Source organism: Spinacia oleracea, chromosome 1 (genome assembly GCF_020520425.1).
Source record: "Spinacia oleracea cultivar Varoflay chromosome 1, BTI_SOV_V1, whole genome shotgun sequence".
Taxonomy (NCBI): domain Eukaryota; kingdom Viridiplantae; phylum Streptophyta; class Magnoliopsida; order Caryophyllales; family Amaranthaceae; genus Spinacia; species Spinacia oleracea.
Genome location: NC_079487.1, coordinates 109,762,903 through 109,779,184, shown reverse-complemented (window position 1 = coordinate 109,779,184; position 16,282 = coordinate 109,762,903). Strand labels below are relative to the sequence as shown.

At 34.4% G+C, this 16,282-nt stretch overlaps 2 long non-coding RNA genes across 2 annotated transcripts; both read left to right on the top strand.

The window, feature by feature from the left end:
* The first annotated feature begins 5,331 nt into the window (after positions 1-5,331).
* Positions 5,332-6,792, top strand: LOC130466110 (uncharacterized). Its single transcript, XR_008926130.1, has 3 exons — positions 5,332-5,471; positions 6,188-6,388; positions 6,486-6,792. It is a non-coding gene; the product is annotated as an uncharacterized lncRNA (long non-coding RNA).
* Positions 6,793-10,684: 3,892 nt separating this feature from the next.
* On the top strand, positions 10,685-12,021 carry LOC110781827 (uncharacterized). Its single transcript, XR_002531842.2, has 3 exons — positions 10,685-10,965; positions 11,183-11,388; positions 11,775-12,021. It is a non-coding gene; the product is annotated as an uncharacterized lncRNA (long non-coding RNA).
* The last annotated feature ends 4,261 nt before the right edge of the window (positions 12,022-16,282 follow it).

Here is a 16,282-nt window from a genome sequence, read left to right as displayed (position 1 = left end):
TTTTCGTTTGATCTTAGCCTCCATTGCTTGGGCTAACTGGAACCGGACTTTGCTCCGCTTTGAAACGTATGGGCTAAAGGCCTTTTATTTATGCTAATTCATAATTATGAAGATTCTCACATGGAATATTCAAGGAGGTAAAAAACTACAAGCAATTGGTGATATCAACCACTACATCACCACCTTTAAACCAGATATTTTATTCATTCTTGAAACTATGACGACTAATTCCACTAGTAGAAATGTTATCAGAGGTTTTCGTTTCCAAAAACATATAATCATCAACCCTATGGGGCATAGTGGTGGACTTTGGGTCTGCTGGAATAACGACTCAATCCTGGTTCAAAACTACACGCTTGTGGATCGGTGTGCTCACCTTAACGTTTTATACAAACCAACTAACGAACAGATTCTAGTATCAGGGGCATACTTTCCCGCTCAAAACCCAGACAAAGACCCTTTCTGGGAGTCAATGTCTACGTTTTACGAAAATATCCACACCCCTTGGATTCTTGTCGGCGATTTCAACGAACTTTTACAACCTTCAGATAAGCTCGGAGGTAACCCGGTCACTCTAAACCAATGTCAAAGACTTCCCAGATTTATCAATAGAACCATTGCTACAGACATCGCTTGTCTGCAACAGTCTTTCTCCTGGAAATCCCAATCCCACCCAGGATTATATCAACGACTAGATCGAGCAATTGCTAGCACTAGCTTCGCCCATAAATTCCCGAACGCTTTTATAAAGTATGGTACCTTCACGAGCTCAGACCACGCCCCCATGTTCTTCGACACAAACGCAGAGGCGTTACCGACTAACAGAATCTTCAGATTCCAGAACTCATGGACTCTATATGAAGAACCAACTAAAATTGTTAAACAAAAGTGGAATTCAAATATTCAAGGTTCAAGATTCTTTAGAATAAGAACCAAACTCTCTAATATTAAAGATGACCTAAAATTATGGGCCAAGGAAAGATTTTCCCATAAAACCATGCAACTTAAAGCAAACGCAGAGAAAATCCAAGAATTGGAAGATAAACTGATTTCACAACCCTTCAACCCTATATGGAAAAATCACCTTCTCAGAATGCTAAAGCAACGAGAAAGAATTCTTATTCATAGACAGTATGCCTGGAAAAGCGCAGCAAAGAAAACTTGGCTTAACCAAGGCGACAGGAATACCAGATTTTTCCATCAGATTATGAAGCATAGAGCGGCTAAAAATCATATCTACAGACTCAAAAATAAAGACAATGCATGGGAAGAAGGTCAGGAAAATGTTAAAAACATTCTTTACGAATCTTTTAAAGAAAGGTTTAAGTCCGCCGTCCAAAATGACAGGACTTTTAATCTGGATTTTCTGCCACAATTAGTTACTAGTACAGAGAGTGAAAACCTAGTTGCCCCCTTCTCTGAGGATGAAATCAAGGAAAGTTTCTTTAGTATGAATCCACTTAAGGCTCCAGGTTCAGACGGGTTTGGTCCGAAATTCTTCCAAACTTACTGGAAAATTATTGGGCCAGAGATCTCTTTAGCGATCAAGAGCTTTTTCTCTCATGGTCATCTACCGCCTTTTCTTAATCACACATTGATAGCCCTTATCCCTAAAAATGACAATCCTGAGAATCCCAACCATTTTAGGCCAATCAGTCTCTGTAATACGATCTATAAGGCTATCTCTAAACTCCTAGTCACTAGGCTAAGCCCTTTTCTTAAGAATCACATTAGCCCCTTTCAAAACGCCTTCACCCCTGGTAGATCAATTCACGATAACCTCCTGCTGGCACAAGAAATTTTGAACGTTTTTAAAAAATCAAAATCGAAAACTGGCTGGTGTGCGCTTAAGCTAGATATGGAAAAAGCCTACGATAGGATAGAATGGGACTTCCTATGGGCAGTTCTAGACAAATTGGGCTTCCCGGCAACCTGGATCAACTGGGTTAAAGCAACGGTCACAACAGTATCTTACTCCCTCAAAGTTAATAACGAGACGACCAAGATTTTTACCCCATCTAGGGGCTTAAGACAAGGCGACCCTCTTTCACCGTATCTCTTCATCATCTGTATGGAAGTCTTTATAATTATGCTTCACAATGCGAGTACGAGGCCCAACCAGGGACTGGGGTTTAAAATTGCTCCGCAGACCGCTAAAATTCCATGTCTCATGTTCGCAGACGATAGTCTACTCCTTTGTAAAGCCACAAGCTCTGCTTGCCATAACCTTCTAAAAATCATTTCTGATTTCTGTCAACTCTCGGGACAACTCGTCAACTTCCATAAATCGGCTATTATTTTCTCAAAAAATATCACGCATTCAAAGAGAGACTCACTTGCTAGCATTTTCAACATGACAAAATCTATGTCGCTGGGTAGATACCTGGGCGCCCACTTCTCGGGATTCACCCCCACCAAAGCAGACTATCAGCGCATTCTGCAAAAAAATGAAAACCGCATCAACTCATGGCAGGCCAATTTTCTGTCGAAAGCAGGAAGAATGACTCTCATTCAGAGTAACCTTGAGTCGCTTCCAGCCTACATCTGCTCCTCCTTCCTGATTCCGCAAAAACTATGTCATCAAATGGATGTTTTTCACCGTCAATTCTTTTGGAACCAAAGCAGAGCAGGGAATGCAATCCCTCTTATCGCCTGGAAAAAGGTCTGTCAACCCAAGGAGCAAGGGGGTCTCGGCCTTCGAAGAACTTATCCGCTAAATAGAGCCTTCTTAGCTAAACTCGGTTGGAAAATCCTAACAGACGAAGACAACACGTGGGCTAAAATTATGCGTAAGAAATATCTTCAAAACAACAATTTTTTCTCAGCGAAAAAGAAATCTAGAGACTCGCCTATCTGGTCCAATATTCTGAATCAAAGAGAGATTCTTAGAAAAGGTATAAGGTGGAAACTAGGGAATGGAAACACCATTAATTTTTGGAAAGACAATTGGGTTGGTCAATATGCCTTGGCTGAATTTCCGGGTTTATCTACGAATCTTATTGACAATAGCAAGACGGTAAGCTTTTTCATTGACGAGACTAAAAACTGGGATATTGCAAAGTTACATTCAGTTCTTCCTCCTGATGCGGTCCAATTGATTAGAGGGATTCCTATTCCTGTGAACAACCTTCAGGATATTCCTATCTGGGGCTGCACAAACTCTGGGGACTTTTCAGTTAAATCTGCAACCTGGCTTGCTCACGACCTCCCCAAAACTGACGACAAATGGAAGTTTACACTAGTGGAAAAAGGCTTATTTGCATCCCCGCATTTGCCACGCCATTCTGAACATGTGATGCAAATAACAAATTTTAGCATAAAATTTACTCATTTGCGTCGCAGCTTTGTTAAACTGCGAGGCAAATGACTCTAGGATGCCCCCCAGAGTCATTTGCATCGCAGATTAACAAAGCTGCGAGGCAAATGACTCAATCAAGTGCGTCGCAGATTTACAAATCTGCGTGGCAAATGACTCTAGGAGCATCCTAGAGTCATTTGCCACGCAGATTTACAAATCTGCGATGCAAATGACACACGCGTATAATTGAACAACGCAAGTGACCCTTTTATATTTTTTCATTTATTTTCTCGCATAGATCCAGGTCGAACAAATTTTTCGCCTCCTCTCCTTCTCTCTCCTCCTCCTTTCCAAATCTCCATTGCCAGAACTCCAACACCTCCCATCTCACCTTCAAAAATTCAGAATCAACCTTATCCATTCGAAGTCTTCTCTCACCAAGCCGCCCCTTTCTATTTATTCTGAAAATTCGAGCTCTGCGAAAATGGGAAGAGGGGCGAAACCCTAGGTTTCGGCGCGGGGAGAAAGGTTACATCCTGAAGCAGAAAGGCTTAGTTTTTTAAGGTTGTGAAACACACCACACTACTGGATCACGAATTGTTGGTGTTGGAGCTCTAGTTTAACTCGTCGCCCGTCCTTGGCTACCTTGATGCTCAGGTATATTCTATGTCCTATCTTGATTTCCATGTTTAATTAATTTGCTCTGAATTTTTTTAATATGAATTTGTGGTTTAGTTATGTTGGTTAGTTTGTGAATTCAAGTATTTTTTTTCAATTTTTTATATGAGTTTCGTTGTGCGCCTGTGCATTTGATGATAAATTAAGTGATTGATTTGAATTTGATGATAAATTAAGTGTTGAATTGAATTTGATGTACTGTGACCTTTTTTTTATATTGCTGTTGAATTGCTAGATTTGTTAATTTTACATTTAATTAAAAGAGATTAATTACATATTCTAATTTTCTACTCTACAGATTTATCATGGAATACATGTATTCACTAGTCTTCTGTTTAATTTGTTTATTTGATTATCCAGAGCATATAATAAAATAGTTTCTCGTTGTGTGGATTGGATAACATAAAAATTCATGCTGAAAATTTGTTTGGTAATCTTTGATAGCTTTGCTCTTTTGAATGTCTGGTTATCTTGGGGAAATTCTGAACTATGTATATGCAGGGAGTCATTTAATACACACCTGCTTCAGCTAATGACATCTTGGGCCGTTGTTTGTGATGTTTGGTATCTAGAGCCCCAAACAATAAAACCTGGAGAGACTCCCATCGAATTTGCCGAGAGGTGAATGAATATTTCTCTCTCTGGTACATTTTTATAGACATGTTATGTTGGATACCGGATCAATTTGTTGCCTATTGTATCTATTTCTTTTTGCAGGGTCAGAGACATGATCTCTCATAGAGCAGGCCTGAAAAAGGTTCCTTGGGATGGCTACCTGAAGTGCTTACGCCCTAGCCCTAGGTTCACAGAGAGCAAGTAAGCCACCCCCCCCCCGCCAATTATATCTACGGAGTCATTGGACTTAATTTGCCTAATCGTTTACTTGAGTGTACTTCTATGTGTTCTACTGTAACATTGGCCTATAATTCAAGTGTATACATGTGTTGATAATCAAAGAAGCCGAGTTAGCTCGTTCTTTGTAACTCTTTTGTGGAGAGGAAACGGGTAGTATTTTAAGATACTTGTTCAGAGTTGGGGTGATCCTTTATTGTATTTGGTTGTCTGTTGTTCTTAGCTGCTGTTTCTGAGTACCAATAGTACTGCTGCCATGGATTCAGGTCACATGACGCTGCTCTATATATTCTCAAAATTGTGCTGAAGTTTTGTGTTTAGTGCAGCAAGTTAGTTCATCGTCTGTTGCTCTATATAATATCCACTAATGTTGCTATTTTTCTGAATCCTGAACATGTCTTTGTATGTTTGTTACTCAAAAACTAATGGTAACATAATGCTTCTCTGTTTCGTGACAGTTTATGGGACCTCGTGCACATGATAAGAAGCTGAAACATGCCTCCTGCTAGCGTCATGACAAGGCTGATACTGATCATGGTTTGGAGAAAACTCATCAGGGACCCTAACACATACTCAAGTCTTATTGGTTTTTGCCGGTTCATTGCCCTGAACCTTCCGCCCTGAACCTGCCTATGATATTCAGGTACACCTTTGCTAATATGTACTGAATTTGTCTTCTATCCTCGTCATATAATCCAAAATTTCAAGGCTAACAAACACTAGTACAAATATGCATAATTGCGGACTGTCCCAGTGTCCAGTAGTGAACTCTGTAACATTCTTTGTTACTTTTTGAAATAAGTAAGACTTTTTCAATTGTTTTCCATGTCCAATTCTTAGTAATATAAGTTCTTTTGATGGTTAGCTTTCAACTATTCTTTTTAATTGGTTTACTAGTAGAATTTGGATGGGTTTTTCTTTGGAAAGTTAGGGTCTGAGTTTGTTTGTTCAGCGTTCCTATGAGGCTTTGTTGTAGTTTGCAGTAGCTCTTTCATATATTGATGTTCTTGGAAATCTGATGCAAGTATGGGATTTGATTCAAAATTTATGGCATTCACTTTGGTATGTTGCTTGTAAGAGTTTGTGGTACTTCTTCTTAGATGTTAGCTGCCACTGAATCGATCTATTTCTTAGAGTCGGGAGACTACATACTAAATTGGTATGGGACTTGTCTTTTTATGTGACTTGGATAACCAATCCTAAAATCTGAATCTATGTAGATTCAGAGTTGGACTAAAGCGTAAGTTGTAATTTTGAACTTACGTCTCTTGGAGATTATGTTGCTGTAATAAAGAATGGAAGAAGAATATACAATACTAATGGAAGGCTTGTTATGCTGTGAATATGTGCTCTTTGCAGATGTTAACTGTTTTTGAGAAGGGAAACAACCAAATCACCGTCAATACAATCCAGGATCTAATGGAATTAATTACTACAGAGATGCAAAGTGATAATGCGGCAACAGATTCTGCTGCTGAAGCTTTCTTTGCAAGCACATTGCGGTACATCCAATTCCAGAAACAAAAAGGTGGCGCAGTTAGTGAGAAATATGAACCTAATGTTAGTTTTTTTGTTGATCTGGGTAGGTTTGAATCATTTCTTGAGACTGAAAACAAGCTGTTCAGATAATTAATGAATTTCTAAATTTTTATTGTAGGAGAACTGAAAAGTTAAAACTTGAGAAAGGGAAACAAACTCGGTAACAATTGCTCTTCAATCCGCTAAACTTGTGAGAATTGTCGCCTTTGATCTTGCTCTTGGGACTCTTGAATGGTTCCCTCATTTGTCTTTGAATACGCTGACGCTGACGCTGCGTGCTACGTGTGTCATGGGAAGTTGCTTATCCAAGCATGATCTCAACTCTCAAATTGATTTGGTAATTGAAATTTTGAAGCGTCCAGGAGAAGTCCTCCCTGTTTGTCTTAGTGTCGCACGAACGCTGTAATTTGTTTGATTTTGGTCTGACAATGGAGTTTTTTTCATCTGCTTGAATGATATCTTGGGCCTCATTCGTTTATGGTTCACTTAAACTTTTATGTTAAAAGTGTAGTTAGGTTATCAACATGTTGGGTGATCTATGGTGAATTTGCCTTTTATTGGGTTGTAACTAAAATATTAAAAAACGAATTTTTTTTTTAAAAAAAAAGTCATTTGCAACGCACATTTAGCTAATGTGCGTGGCAAATGACTTTTTTTTTTTCGCCTAAAAGTCATTTGCGTCGCACATTTAGCTAATGTGCGTTGCAAATGACTTTTTAGGCATGGTGCTGAAAAGTCATTTGCGTCGCACATTTAGCTAATGTGCGTTGCAAATGACTTTTCAGGCATGGTGCTGAAAAGTCATTTGCAACGCACATTTGCTAAATGTGCGACGCAAATAAGGTTCATTTGCGTCGCACAAATGTGCGACGCAAATGACTTTTAGTCATTTGCGTCGAGAGCTTTTGCCACGCACGATGTGCGACGCAAATGTGCTTAAAAGTGCGATGCAAATGACCCTTTTTCCACTAGTGTTAGATGGATCTGGAAGCTTAATTTAGCTCCGAAACTGAAATTTTTCCTTTGGCAAATCTGTCATAAAAGTCTTCCAAATTATGAAACGCTTTTCCATAGAAAAATCATTCCTACAAATTGCTGCCCAAGATGTAATCAAGCTAGCGAAAATTTAGACCACCTTTTCCTCCATTGTGAACACTCAAAAAATGTCTGGACCCACAGACTCACCAAAAACTGGCTAGATTTCACCTTCCCGATGATCGATTTTTTCAAAACTCTAGACTACCTCAGACGAAATCAGGTTGCTCTTCGCAAATTCATCAACCTATGCTGGATTATCTGGAAGGAACGTAATGCCTTAGTCTTCTCCAATACTAAGGTCTCTACTTGCCGCTGTTTCTTCAGAGCCCTCAATACCTTTAAAGAATGGGAATTCAGAATCCTTATTGACTCTCACCAACTTAGAGGTACCCATTTCACCACTCATTCTACTACTCCTAACCAATCCTCCACTCCATCCACCATCCTTGTGAGGTGGTTTCCGCCTCCCACAGGCGCCTTCAAACTTAACTTCGATGGTTCTCGCAAATCTTCGTCAGCAGCAGGAGGAATCATTATCAGAAGCAGCACCGGGACTGCTATCGAGGCTAAGGCTTTCAATTTCGGCAACTCTCAAGTCTATATGGCTGAAGCCCTGGCCCTACACAAAGGAATCCAAGAAGCTATAAGACTAGGTATAAAGGATATTCACATCGAAGGAGATAATCTTCTAGTGATTAACTCTTTAAAAGGTACTTGGAAGCCCCCTTGGAAACTACAAAACATTATTCATGACAGCAAGATTCTCCTTCAGCGTTTTGACTCAGCTCACATCAATCACATATACAGAGAAGCAAACAGAGCAGCCGATTGGATTGCTAATGTAGGTCATCTTATTTGTAATCCTATGTGTATTTCCCCGAACTCCAGCCCTAAGTTAGATGAAATTGTTCAGAGTGACTACTTAGGCTACACCCTTGTGCGAAGGGGTACCTAAGTTCCTTTTCTTACTTTATAAAAAAAAAAAAATGTATAATATACTACAGATACGTAGTAATTTGTAACCGTGACTAGGGAGGGAGTTTAATGGAGTCGCGTGACCCCACTTGCCAAAAAAATATATATATCTAATTTTAGTTAATATTTCACTAATTTTTTTAAAAAATACTTAATTTTAGTTAATTTTTCGATAATTTCACTGATTTGTAATGTCCTGTGATACTCGTTCGGACCATAAACTAATAAACATGAGGCAGAAAGCTCTAGAAAATGAAAATGAAAATGAAAATGAAAATAAAAATGGATTAGTATGTAATAATGCAATGTTAGCTGAAAAATCAGATGATTGAGATGCTGAAAATAGAGTAGAAGGGGAATTTTGACGAGTGGGATGCGAAATACTTGTCAGTGACGGTACCATGTTTGTTGTTGATTGTGTAACCTATGTCACCTTTTGTCCGATTAAACAAAAATTATATGCAATTTAGAACATATTATGTGCATCCAGGTATACGGTGTATCCTCTCATATTTTCCCCTTATATGTGACGAGAAAATGTGAGAGGGACCGCCTATAGGCATAAAAAATACCCTTGAGTGCAACTAATAATTTTCATAAACTATTGATATTTAGAAAATATTTATCGATATAATAATGGATGATGATATAGGTCGCAAGTTGCGACAACAAAATATTGTCGCAATCTTACGTGTCGACATTTCATAGGTACAAATAGGTGCCATGTAGGATACACGTCATCAAATTCTTTTTACTATCAATTCAATATTTTTACTATGAAAATATATAAATAAAGCAGTCGATACAAAAGAAGGAAACAAATATTTATTATATTTATATATTTCCTTTTTGTAATGTACTGTATTTTTTATAATCTAGTAATTAAACTATTCGTCTAGTAATCTAGTAATTCAGGCATAAAATATATTACTAGTTTAATACGAACTATATTTAGCTTAATAAAAGCAAAATATATTACTAGTTTAAAAATATTTAGCTTAATAAACTATTCTCTATACGTATAATCTAGTAATATATTTTGTGCAATTAAACTATTCGTCTTTATATGCTACGTATTTCGTCTTTATTTAAATTATTCCGTAGTAAACTCCTTATACTTAAATGTAGGCTTTACCCCTTTTTTCCATGAATTTAACACTTGAGTATTAATTCAACTTGTCCCAAACACTTATTGAATAACTTAATTTATTGTAAACTTCAAATTAAATTATGACATAACCATCAATTAAATCAAACAATTTAGAAGATGCCGTATGACTTTTTATCAATGAATTAATCTGATTTTTTTTTAAAAACCAAACAATTCATTCATTCAGACGAAACTTAATATCGCCTAGCTTATTTTAGATGAAGATAGATCGGCATAGAAATTACAAAAAAATTAAGATCGCAAGTAGAATGGATAAGCTTTGAGGTATAGTATTAATAGGCCTGTACGTATATCAAGTTGATTATGTAATTCCGGCATACGTAGCATACGTAGACAGTAATACCTTTTTGTAATGTACTGTGTTTTTTATTTTCTAAGTATAAATTAGTAAATGTATTTTTTATCACAAATTCTTATTTACATGAGGTGTACGATAAATATTGTACACCGAAGTTAAAGTTGACGTAAAATGCTTAAAAGTCACCATTATATAGGTAAAAGTTATCTACTTTTTAGTAATAAAAATTTTCATTTTAATAAAAAATATTTATTCAAAATCACTAATAATGTATAAAATTAATCATTTAACACTTTAAAATGTTTATCTATTAACTTTTTTTGTAATAGTATAAAAGTTAGAGAAAACTGAGTAAAAGTTAGAGAAAACTAGATTAAAGTTATGTTGGTGTACAATAAATTTATTGTACAACTTGTGCACGCAAGACCTTTTGATTTTTTATTTTAATTTCCTATATCATATAAATAATTAAAAGTATTTTTTTTCTTATTTCCTATACAAATTAGAAATATTTTTCTGAAATAAAAAATTACATTATTCACACTACTACAAAATTGGGAAAAGGAAACACAAGATATTAAACGCCTCGACGACACGACCGTCCTCTATAGAATAGAAAGCGGTTAAGTGAGAAAACCGTTTCCTGAATTAAAATCAAGGAAACGCATTTGACTGCCCACTGTTCTCTATTCCTTTTTTTAAATTAAATATTTTGAATATAGGACGTTATCCACCCAAACCGTACTCTATTCCCTATTTCATAAATTTCCGCTAATATTATAGGACTATAGGACTATTTTAAACGTTTTAGTTCTCACGCTTAAAATTTTTGTGGCCATCTTATTTTTTTAAAAAGGATTATGGACAACTTTAATTCCAAAGTGCTTCCCTTTATTTTTATCAAAACCCTAGCCCCCTAGGCCCCCAACAGTCCAACACACCTCATTTTGCCTCCACAGTTTTCTTCAATTACTTTCTTCATCCTTGCACTGTCATCTCTGTCTTCCTTCGCACCTGTTTTTTTTCTTTCCGTTTCTTCAGATCTAGCTTTCAAAGTCTCCCTCATGAACCTCAGATCGTCATTTAAGATCATCATCAATTGTTAATCACATGCAAGTACAACCAAATACTTCTGAATTGCAACTTGATCTGATTTTTTTTAGTTCCACTATTTTCATGCTTCTAATTTTTTGTTATTGAAGTAGTTTGATGTTCATTCCAGAATTTTCTCAAAATTTTCTACTTCTCGATGTACATTTTTGAATCTCAAATGTTTTTTTCTGTAAAATTAATTAAGCACTAATATTGATCTTATTTTGTTTTTGTTTTTCAGAATTTTGTTCGCATTTTCTTCATCTCGTGTGTTTGAAATTCGGACATTAGGCGAAAATCTGTTGAAAGGGTTTCGACAACAACGAAGGATGTTAATGGGTTAGGAATCAGATCTTACATAATGGGTTGCAAATGCAAGTTAATGGTTTTCTTATGGGGATTAATCCTCGTATAATTAGGAACAAACAAACTTCAAGATATCTGAAAGTATGCCCTCTTTCTCTGATTTGATTTTTCGTTGCTTTTTAATTTGGGTTCTTGTTTGTTTCAAATGGGTTTTTATGATGTTTAATTTGTTTTCAGAGTTATAAATGGACTGTTAATGGTGTTTGACTTGATTTTAATGGTGCACTACTTTATTTTCTTTGAGTTCATTGTTTAAAATTTGTGATATTTATGATCAATTGTGCTAGCATATTTCAGAAACAGCTAGTTTTTATTTTGATTCAGGCATGTCCGATCATCTAAGAACTGAATAATTTGTTAATATTCCTTTTTGTGATTCAATTAAATAAATGTACAAAGTACTTCGTACTTGTTTATCACAAATCACTCTTTTGGTCTAACCTTTTTTTTCTTGCTAATGATTTCAGGTTTAAGTTGTTTCCGGGTCGTAGCGAAGATGGTGATTTCGGATGTTGGTCGTTTAGTGTGTGCCATAAGGGTTCTTATTTTATAATTAAATTGTTCTTTGAAATTGTATACTCTAACAATCTAACTTATAATCATTTATGTTAATTTTTGTAAGTTTGTAATATTTTGATGATTTTAATTTCAAAGTGTTATAATTGTAATTTCAAAGTGTTAAATTAAATGTTAATGATAGAAGTGATAACTCCATATTCTTCTTTATTCATAGAATAGGAATATATATGCAAAATACAAGTGTAAATCTTCAGCAATATTCTAGCCTAATTATGACGTTGATCATGGCGTAAATCATGGGCTGATGATATGCTAAGTCTACTGATTCTATACTACCCATAATTAGATGACATGCATAATATATGCTTTACATATTTAGTTTATTTACATAATCTATTACTTAATAACAATTGGTATTAGAACACGTGAAAGTGGGAAGACTGGGCACTTCCGAACCCTAACCCGAAACAGCTTGCTATCTTAATATTAAGCATGAAGTATATAGTACGCCTATGTACGGAAGATGTTCTGTATCTCAATATTCAATAGGAAGAATAGAGGACGTTTATGTATATAAGGGGCGCTTTATTATAGAGTATAGGAGACGGTTATGTACGTTAACCGTTCTATATTCCTCCTTCATTTTCTAATTTTAGGAAGAGAATAGAGGACGCTTATCTCTTATCACTGTACTTTATAACTAGGTATATAAAACGCTTCTTTTACCCGTATTATAAACTTTATAGTGCGCTGAGTTGGAGAACGCCTCTGAGGCGTTTTATAAAGTGTATTTCAACAGTACTCTATGCCCTTTTTTGTAGTAGTGTCAATTTGTAAATTAGAATATTAAGATTTTCCTACTTTTTGTGTAACATGTATAATTGGTTACATAATCTAAATATCTTAATTTCCAAATACATTTATGACACATAGGCGTGTCATGTCACCACTGTGACACGGCTTAAAGGTCGCATGTTGCGACATTTATCATTTTCGTATAATAATTACTCTCTCCGTCTCAGATTAGTTGTTACACTTACCTTTGCACAAAGTTTTAGGTGATAAGTGGTTGTTTGGTTATCAATTGTTATTTTATTGAAAAAGTAGATGTGATAGGAGTTAATGACGTATTTTTTTAATTGAATGAGAGAGGGTGTGGGGACAAAAAAAAAAGTAGTGGGAAGAGAGAGACAATATAATAATTGTGGGGTCATTTCTAATTTAGAAGTGTAACAACTAATCTGGGACGGACGGAAAAAGAAAGTATAACAACTAATCTGGGACGGAGGGAGTATAATTTTTTATATGTACGAATCGCAATAAATGGTCAAATATTTAACGTAAATATTGTAAGATATTTAGAGAACGGATGATTATATATCATGGATGGTTGACGGTTGTGTGTAAACGGATAGACAGCACAAATGTTTTGTAAAAATTCCGAAGTCGTGCGGTAAAGTCTATGTTGGCAAGAATGCAATGATCTATGTAGTTGACTTTTGACCGAAAGAGTCTCCAAAAGTTAAATTAAATAACAAAAGTAAATTAAAAGACATTCGCATGAAACGAAATAAAAACATAGAAATTATATTCTGCACTCGTGCATGTATTGCCTTTTAATTCTTCTATAATTCAATTTAATGAATTTGCATGCCCAAATTTATGACTTTTATTATTATTGGCTCAACAAATAATTAATTACACAAAAAGAAAATTCATACACATATTTTGTAATTTTAATCACGGGCATCCTGGGGGTTAAAAAGAGCCGTCCAAGTAAATTAAAGCTGTATGATTAAATAGATATTCTTTCTTGTGATTTCTTTGTTTATGACTCAATATATTTTTCACTAATTCTACACCTCTCAAGTATGGAAAATTATTAGCCTCAGGAAATATAATACATACGTGCTCTCTTCATTTCATATTAATGGAAACACTTTAACTTTTGATACTATTTACAAATTTCAATTTGACTATCATTTGTGATTTATGCGTAAAGAAAAATATAGTCGTGTGAGATCTTGTTTGATTCTTCTCGATATGTACTTTCGGAATATTATTTTTTTTACGAATACAAATTAGAGATATTAATTAATATCTAAATATTTACATTGGCAAGCGTGAAAATATAAAGTGTAACCGGCCATTATTTTAAAATAAATGTAGTATTATTTACGGAGTATGATTGAGTTTGAACTTGGTTCAATCACAATCGATTCAAGCAAAGTGGAGCTTAACATATATTTTTTTTTGACATAAGCATTAAAATAAAGAGTTTGCAAATTACAAAGAGCTCTACTAACTAATACAAAGCACTTGCAAATACTAAAAGAAACTACGGAGATAGCATCCGCCTTGTCTATTGCCCGCAATTTAGAAGGTGGACCATGGTGCACATAGAGCATGGTGCACCTTGAGAACATTAGTGTATAATTAAAAGAACATATGGTTACGTAAAAAGAACATCGACATATATTTTTTTATATTTTTAATAAATTGTGATTTTTTATAACAAAAAAGTAAAACATTATATTGCATGTTCTTTGGTCGTAGTGTCATGATCTTTTGTTTATGCACATGTGTTCTTTTGGTGCACATGGTGCACCATGCTCTATGTGCACCATGGTCCATAGTCCACGGAAGCGCAATTTAGAAGGTGGACCATGGTGCACAGTGAGCATGGTGCACCTTAAAAACACTAGTATATAATTGAAAGAACATCTAGTTACGAGAAAAGAACATGAGTATATTTTTATTTTATGTTTTTAATAAATAGTAAAATAATATATTATTTTTTTAACAAAAAAGTGAAATATTATATCGCATGTTCTTTTGCCGTAGTGTCATGTTCTTTTGTTTATGCACATATGTTCTTTTGGTGCACCATTTTCTATGTGCACCACGGTCCATAGTCCACGGATTGCTTGAATTGAGAAATTGAAATATTATGTTTAACTTTTTTTTATTGTATTAATTTGGGATATTCTCGCTATTAAGACTCTGTTATGTTCGACTTATTAACAAAATAAGTTCAGTTAAGTTCAGATAAGTTCAATTAAATTTAGACAAGTTCAAGTAAGCTCAGATAAATTCAGATAATACAAGTTCAACAAAAATAAGTTTTTTTTTTCCAGACATTTAATTTTCATACACAAATAAGTTTATTTCAGACAAAATAAGTTTTTTTCAGATATAATAAGTCCACTCTAGTTTAGATAAGTTAAGAATTTAAGATATAAAATATAATTTCAGACAAAATAAGTCGAATAGAACGGAGCCTAAATATTGCATGTGTGAATAGTTTTAGTAAATTATCTTTTCAATTTTTGACTTTTTGAATTGCTTGCTGCATGAAAGTAGTAGAGATTGTGAATTATATATAAAAAAAGTGGTAAAATTATTTTCTTTATCATTTTTTATTTTTAAGTGGTAAAATAAAAGTTTGAGATATTTAGATGCTAAAACACAAGTTCAAAAAAAAAAAAAAAGTGGTAAAACACAAATTTTCCTAACATCAAATAAATAAAACAAAATCAAATATATTGAATTTATGACTATGAAAGCTAAGCAATTAAAAAAGAGAAAAGTTATTCGTGTAAATGTACGTAGTGTAAAATTTTAATGCCTAATTAAATTTAGGCAAATTTGTCAAAAACTACCTTATAAAATATGATTTTTGCGAAAAACTACCTTATAAAAAAAATGTTGTAATAAACTACCTTATAAAATTTTTATGTTGTAAGATACTACCTTTGGCCATATTATGAGCATTGATTTAAAATTACGACGTTGACTTTACTAGGTGCATATTACGCGACATCTAACGGGAAAGACGTAATTAAATGGCACGTGACATATATATGGTAAAGTCAATCCCGAAATTTCGATCAAACGTTCATAATTCGGGAAAAGGTAGTATCTTACAACATAAATTTTTTATAAGGTAGTTTATTACAACATTTTTTTTGTAAGGTAGTTTTTCGCAAAAATCATATTTTATAAGGTAGTTTTTGACAAATTTGCCTTAAATTTATATCTTTGAGTAACAATTTGCGATAACAAATATTGTCTAAATTATTGTTCAACTTATTTACTAAAACATAGGAAGTTATTCAGATCAAACATAAAACTGTGAAATTAATTGAGAGAAGAATATGAAGAATTGGTTTTGCGCTTTTCTTTAGCTAATCAAATACTCCCTCCCTCCCTTACTACTCGACCTAGTTTGACTTTTTTGCATTATTTACTTTGACCCTATTTTATTTCTAGTATATGAGAATAAATGTTAGTATATAATATATTGTTGGCTTCATCTTAATATATAGTTTCAAAATATTAATATTTGTATAAGTTTTTATAATATATAGTTAAAGAAATTGATGGTCAAAGTTGTGCATTGGCAAGCGTGTACGGTCAAAATAGGTCGAGTATTAAGGGACGGTGGGAGTATGGT